Source organism: Podarcis raffonei, chromosome 13 (assembly GCF_027172205.1).
Source record: "Podarcis raffonei isolate rPodRaf1 chromosome 13, rPodRaf1.pri, whole genome shotgun sequence".
NCBI lineage: Eukaryota > Metazoa > Chordata > Lepidosauria > Squamata > Lacertidae > Podarcis > Podarcis raffonei.
Genome location: NC_070614.1, coordinates 43,720,058 through 43,727,552, shown reverse-complemented (window position 1 = coordinate 43,727,552; position 7,495 = coordinate 43,720,058). Strand labels below are relative to the sequence as shown.

Genomic DNA, 7,495 nt, shown 5'->3' with positions numbered 1-7,495 from the left:
CCAAGCAGGGCCCGCCCTCCTTAGGCTGCTTATTATGCACGGGTTGGACACACCCAGACAGGCTGTTAAAGGCAGAGGGACGCGTTGCGCCTGCTGAGAGCTACGCTGCGATTATTCTGATTATAGCGTGTGCGGTGTGCGCGAAGCCAGTTTTTTTCAACCATGCAGGGAGAGGGTGACAGAGCCTATATGAGCACACGAAAGAATGGTGCAGCTGCCTATATGCAGATATTTTGATGCTCCAAAACTCAACGTGGATTTCAACCCACCTCACTTCCCAACCCGGAAAGCTGCGTGTTTGGTGCTTGCATCGGTGGTATGCAAAACATGAACGTCAGAACAAGTTGACACGCATTTAAAGCACGGAAAATCCTGGGAGCTGCAGTTCCTCCTCACTGAACTACCCTTAAAAAGCTGCGGCTTCCAGGGTTATTTGGAAGTCATGCCTTTTCAATGGGCATTGAGTCTGCTTAAAACACATTATTATGGGGATCTGTTCTTGACAATGTTGAAACTACCTCTTTAAAATGGTTTATTTTGGGTTTCGTCCTGCCATTCCTTTAAGGAACACAGGACTGTGCAATATTGTTGCTCCCGGGCCCCCGTTTTATTATCATGACAACTCGGTAAGATTAGGAGGCCCAAGGTCACCCATTGAGATTTGACACTGAGCAGGTGATTTGAGCCAGGTCCTGGTCCAACCTGTTCTAACCCAGTTTCTGCCATCCTGGTTCCCTCCAGCTATTTTGGATTACTATGGTTGTGCTGGCTGAGGCTGGTGGGAGATGCATCCAAAACATCTGGAAGGTAGTATTCTGGTGAAGGCTTCTTTTCCTCCAACACTACACTTAGAAACCTAAGCTCACCCAATTATCTTAAATCTATGGAGATGGGATATGGTACTCTGTGTGTGCTCAGAGGCACTGCCACTTCCTGGACCAGGATTACCAATTTACTAGGGGAAGAATATGGGTCTGGCAGGGTTTTATATTTAATCTGTTGCCTTAGGAGCAGTTGTTGCAAAAGCCGTTTATTTGAAGTCAGCTTACATGTAGTGTTTTGTCCTGGATATAAACTTCTAGGGGCCTCCCCCCCAAACCCATACGGATCTACCTCTGGCTGTGCCTGGGTTTGATGTTAGAAGAAGAGCAAACACTAGGACCCTGCTCAAACTGAAATCTGGCAGGTATGCACAGCTCAGCTTTATGATTATTTGTGCAGAATACAATGGAACAGCAGGTCTCTGTCTTAAGGAGACTGCAGTCTAAGGTTTTGTAGCAAGGAAAGTACAAAGGAAGGAGGAAGGAAGTGGAAGCTGGGATAAACGGTGGGGGGTGGGAGGAGAGAGAGAGAGACGAGGACCAGAATAGACCATTACAAGGATGGGGAATTTGTGACTTCCTCACATGTTATTGGATTCCAGCTCTGGAGGGGTGCTAGTTTCTTTTGGATGACATTGAGCAACTGCAGAGATGCTCAACTTGTAATATTGGTTTTATATATATGCAGGCAGAGCATATTGGAAGCAAGAGACACCTAAAGGTAAAGGTAAAGGGACCCTGACCATTAGGTCCAATCGTGGCCGACTCTGGGGTTGCGGCGCTCATCTCGCTTTATTGGCCGAGGGAGCCGGCATACAGCTTCTGGGTCATGTGGCCAGCATGACTAAGCTGCTTCTGGCAAACCAGAGCAGCGCACGGAAACGCCGTTTACCTTCCTGCCAGAGCGGTACCTATTTATTTACTTGCACTGACATGCTTTCAAACTGCTAGGTTGGCAGGAGCAGGGACCAAGCAATGGGAGCTCACCCCGTCACGGGGATTCGAACCACCGACCTTCTGATCGGCAAGTCCTAGGCTCTGTGGTTTAACCCACAGTGCCACCCACGTCCCTATAGCAGGCAGCAATATTGCTGATCCTGAATATGATTCCTTCCCCCCAAGAGCAACAGTTTCTACCACCACAATCCTGCTACCAATGCATCAAGTCCAGCTTGACTCAGAACTCTCTCTTCTCTCCAGACTTGGTATAATAAAGTATTTCCCTGCCCCTCCCACTAGCTCTGAGTAGTGCCACATTCCAAAGGCAAGGGAGCAAGAGTTCCAGGTCACTAACAAAGGCACCCCTAGCCATTAAGGATCACTGGCATTCTTTTGTCACTTCCCTGACTAACCCATTGTCTGTAGGGTGAAACCAAGGTAAGAATCCATCTGTACAAGGCAACTGAACTCATAGACATTCCTATGGCTGAGTATGGATTTGAGCCCTGATATCCCAGCTTCTTCCTTAAAAAAAAAGACAATTTCAACAAAACAAATTATCAGTCCAAATAATCCATTACATTAATTTCCCCCCTTTTTATTCCCCCCACCCCTCCCTCTCCTCCCCCACCAAGGACTTTCCTCAGCTCCCCTCTCTGATTTGTTTGCACATATTATTCTCTACATGTTAAAAATTGTACATATCATTACCTTGTCTGTCATATATTCTATTAATAAATTTGTGGATGTTTATTCAAAACCTGCCAAGGAGTCCAAATCATTTTGTGTGTGTTTTTTTAATAGTTTGTAAAAAGTTCCCAATCTTCCTTGAAGTCACGATTGTCCTTCTCACGTAGTTTATGTGTCAACTCCCAGCTCCTAGTCCAACACGAGACAACCTAGAATTGTTACTGAATGTAATATTTCTCGATGTTGTGAACTGCTTTGGTTATGGTTTTCTATAGGAAAGTGCCATGCAAATAAATGGTGATAATTACTATCCAGGTTACTGGACAACTAACTTGGCAGGGACAGAATCATAGAATTTTAGAGTTGGAAGGGATCCCAACGGTCATCTAGTCCAACCCTCTGCAATGCAGGAATCTCAACTAAAGCATCCATGGCAGATATCCAACCGCTGTTTATAAACCTCCAAGGAAGGTGAGTTCACCACCTTTCATGGGAGTCTGTTCCACTGCTGAACAACTCTTACTGTCAGAAAGCTTTTCCAAATGTTTAGTCGGAATCTCCTTTCTTGCAACGTGAAGCCATTGGTTCAAGTCCTCCGGAGCAGGAGAAAACAAGCTTGCTCCCTCCTCCCTGTGGCAGCCCTTAGTGCGTTCTTTAACTGGCTGGGAATCTCTCTCCTGTCATTGGAATGTGACACAGATCAGAGCAAGTGGGATGGGCAAATGCTGCTTTTCAAAAGTAGCTCTGGAGTTCATCATAGTGAGTTCCTCCCAATAAAACTCTGATCTTCGGGGCAGACACCAAATGCGATCTTCATTGCTTCAGATTAGGACTTGATGATTTTGTCAGTTTTGGTTTCTCTCTTCCTTCTCATTCTTCCATTCTTAAATTTTCTTCTCTACATTTCTGCAGAAATTTACCAAATTGCAATTTTAAAAAACCTGCCAGTATTTTGGTATAAATTTCTCCTAATATGCACATTTTTGTATGCAGTTTAGATTGATACACACATTTTGCAAAACCGTATGCTTTGGTATAATATTTTCACGAATGAATGCATTCTTATGCACACTTTCTCCTAATATATGCATTTTTTGCACACAGTGCTTGGAGAACTGCATTGCAAAATTCAGAGGGGCGGTGAATTTCAAAGGACGCTTGCGTTTTGGTTCACATATTTGTTCAAGAAGTTCAAATTAGGTAGTTTCTCATTGAGATGCAAACAAAATTGAATGTGTACCCCATTCCAGATCAACAGGCCCCACTCTCACAATCCCAACCGCCCCTCTTCCCCGAGAGCAAAACACCATGAAACACTTCTATCCATGCAAGCCAGCTCCCCAGGTTCCCCATCAGTCCACACTCCAAGGGGTTAACATTCTTTCGTTTCCCATTTCCATGGCCCACGAGGGAGAGTGACGCATGTGGCCTTTGCAAAAACAGAGAGATGTCCCAGGCCAAAGCACGTGTCCTCCTCCTCTCCCCCCCCCCGCCCGCTCTTTCCTTCTCCTTCCTTAACTTAATCAAAACCATCCGTCTGTTAGCGTGCAGAGTTAGGCCAAAGCGCAGCGCACAGGGCGGTACAAGTTTGAAATCTTTTCCTAGCTCCTGCTCCAAGCTGGACTTTGGGGGGAGGCCTTAGAACTTCTCAGCATCGTCTCCAATGATGCTGTAACTCCTGTCTTTCTGGCCCTGCCAAATGAACCCCAGAAAGCTTTCACAGCCCCCACTGATTTTCAGTGTCAGTCCAACATCTGTCTGCCTACTCTATAAAAACTTTGCATTCCCAGCAGCCAGACATGGAAACTGTTTCTCAGTGAGATCCTCCTGTCTCCTGTCTTCTTTCTTTCTTTCTTTCCTCCTCCTCCTTTTTCAAAGAAGTTCTTTTAAACAAGCCAGGCAGTCCCAGGGCTTCCACCGCATATTTTTCTGATGGCTTGAATGGAAAGAAAGAATGAGAGAATGATCCCTTAAAGAGCAAAGATAGCTGTGTAGGTCCATTTAAAAAAAAAAGTCTCCAAAATCCACAGTTCGGTAATACCCTTATTACTACAAAAATTATTATTATTACCACTTGTATATACCAACTTTCTTCCCTAGTGCTCAAGGTGGAAGGTGGAGCCCAACACTTAGTTCTCCCTCTCTCTATGTTATTCTCACAACAACCCTGGATGGTAGGTTCAACTTGGGTCTCCAGCTGTTTTCGGACCACAGTTCCCATCATCTCTGACCACTGGTCCTGCTAGTTATGGGTGATGGGAGTTGCAGTCGAAAAACAGCTTGAGACCAAAGTTTGGGAAACTGTAGCTTACAGACAGCAGCTGGCCCAAGGTCATCTAGTGAGCTTCATGGCCAGGTGGAGATTTGAACCCTGGCCTCCTGCACTCCACGCTCCAACCACTACACCACATTGCCTCTTTATAAAATGGCTTTATCAGGACTGGCCAAAACACAGGGGATTTGACCACCAGAACTGATTCTTGTCCTACTTACATGGAGATGGACAGATCGACAGGGGAACTATTTAAAGGGATGGGCCCTGGGGAAGTTTTTAAAAAATAAAATAAAATAGGGAGTTACCGTATTTTTTGCTCCATAACACTTTTTTTCTCCTAGAAAGTAAGGGGAAATGTCTGTGCGTGTTACGGAACGAATGCCTACAGATGGCGGGGGGATCTGCTGCAGTCGTGAGCAGAGGATCCATGGTTCCCCTTCCTTCCCTCCTCCGTGGCTCGCTTTGAAACAGCAAAGCGGGAGAGGAGCCGCTTACACAGGTGTAAGCGGCTCCTGTTTGGTTGGCTCCTTTAAATCAACCGTGCTCTCTGTCCCTCTCTCCTCACCACTCAGCTCGCTAAATAGCAGCAAAGCTTTTCAGCGAGCTGAGCCAGGGAGGAGGGAGAGAAGCAGAGCCTGCTTGTTTTAAAGGAGCAAAGCGGGAGAGGAGAGGAGCCTTCTTCCCTTATACCCCTCTTCTGCATTATTAGCAGCATCCTTCTCCACACACCCCACGCATGTTCCTTCTCCCCTTAAACCCCTCTCCTGCATTATTAGCAGCATCCTTGCATGAACCACAAAAAACATACATCCACTGTTTCGTTTAGAATATTTTTTTCTTGTTTTCCTCCTCTAAAAACTATGCGCGTTTTATGGACAGGTGCGTGTTATAGAGCGAAAAATACGGTACACCAATTTTGCTTTTAGAGGAATAGACAGTTCGTACTTTTCTTCCTGGCTCAATCAAAGTAAAAGGGAGACAAGAGTGAGGGTTCACAAAGTGCCCTGCTTGGAGTTGAACAGCGCTGTTTTTGTAAAGATAATCATTAAAAACAAACTCCGAAATCCAGAGTTTGTCAATACAAATGATCGCAGCAGTTCTCAGCAGCGTGGTCACACAGCCCTGATGAACTGTGACGAGAGAGGGTTAACTTTGTGCAATGTGGCCCAATAAAGTTTTTTTTTTAATTGTACATATTCCCCCCCCCCCAAAAAAAAATGTTTCCCAGAAAAAGATGGGGTTTGTTAGAAGCTCACCAAGGATTCTTCCCCAGAAATGAACACAGCCTGGTGTCTTTTAGGGAAGCAGACTAAAGGCCCACCTAGCTCAGTCTGGCTAGGAATGGGGAGCCTGTGGAACCATCAGCCCCAGTCCGCATGGTCAGTAGTCTGGCTGAATTAAGAGCTTCAATCCAGCAGCTTCTGAAGGAACCCATCTCTGGTCTACACAAACTGGCAATGCGTATTCCATATATAGTCAAAGTTCCCGTATACTTAAGCCTATATCTCCCTTACTACCTTACATGGAGCTATGGTACCTCCTGTACCCTTTCATTCCAATATGTTATGAACATGCTCCCTATTTCTACAAACCTAACATCCGACTGGCAACCCTGTACAGTAGGCTAGTGGCCCAAATTAGATTTTGCCTGAGCCCTCCTCTCCATCGTCCATCTGTTCTAGCCTCCCTGCCTTCAGCAAGAGTTTTTAACTTGTTTCATTTATATCCTGCTTTTCTTCTCCAAGAAAAAGAGCTCAAGACAGTGTACAGTGGTACCTCGGGTTAAGTACTTAATTCGTTCCGGAGGTCCGTTCTTAACCTGAAACTGTTCTTAACCTGAAGCACCACTTTAGCTAATGGGGCCTCCCGCTGCCGCCGTGCCGCTGGAGCACGATTTCTGTTCTCATCCTGAAGCAAAGTTCTTAACCTGAGGTACTATTTCTGGGTTAGCGGAGTCTGTAACCTGAAGCGTATGTAACCCGAGGTACCACTGTATATGTTCTGCCCCCCCCCCTGTGAAATGGGTTAGTGGCTCAAGATAACCCAGTGGGAGCTTTAGGGCTGAGTGGGAATTTGAACTTGGCTCCCACAACCAGGCCTCACACAGAGCTGTAGCTACTACCTCACAAAGGCTTTCAGATACTTCTAGTAATCCTGCAAACATGGTCATGCCCAGCAAGTGTTACTTAGAGGCACATAGTCACTGTGCCATGCCCTGAAAATATGAAACCATGATGTGCTAGGTAAAGGTAAAGGGACCCCTGACCATTAGGTCCAGTCATGACCAACTCTGGGGTTGTGGCGCACATCTCGCTTTATTGGCCGAGGAAGCCGGCGTACAGCTTCCGGGTCATGTGGCCAGCATGACTAAGCCGCTTCTGGCGAACCAGAGCAGCGCACGGAAACGCCGTTTACCTTCCCGCCAGAGCGGTACCTATTTATCTACTTGCACTTTGATGTGCTTTCGAACTGCTAGGTTGGCAGGAGCAGGGGCCGAGAAACGGGAGCTCACCCCGTCACGGGGATTCGAACCTCCGACCTTCTGATCGGCAAGTCCTAGGCTCTGTGGTTTAACCCACAGCGCCACCCGCGTCCCTTCATGATGTGCTAGAATAGAGTTAATTCTGAGTAGGGTGTTCTAAGGAACTTTTCATTTTAGAAATTGGGACAGAAGAAAGGGGAAAGGTGGGCAGGAGGGGGGTACTGAAGAAAACAAGGCACCCCCTGCCTCTGAATATTGACCTGCACACTTGCTGCCTCCTGATGGAAG

The 7,495-nt window shown here is 46.4% G+C and overlaps 1 protein-coding gene across 2 annotated transcripts in view; it reads right to left on the bottom strand.

Annotated features, from left to right (window-relative positions):
• Positions 1-5,618: 5,618 nt before the first annotated feature.
• Positions 5,619-7,495, bottom strand: part of SDR39U1 (short chain dehydrogenase/reductase family 39U member 1) — a 226,905-nt gene continuing 225,028 nt past the window's right edge. For both annotated transcript variants that reach the window (XM_053361472.1, XM_053361471.1), the window contains exon 7: positions 5,619-5,630. The gene's annotated coding sequence lies outside the window, so the exon portion shown is untranslated. The remainder of the gene's footprint in view (positions 5,631-7,495) is intronic.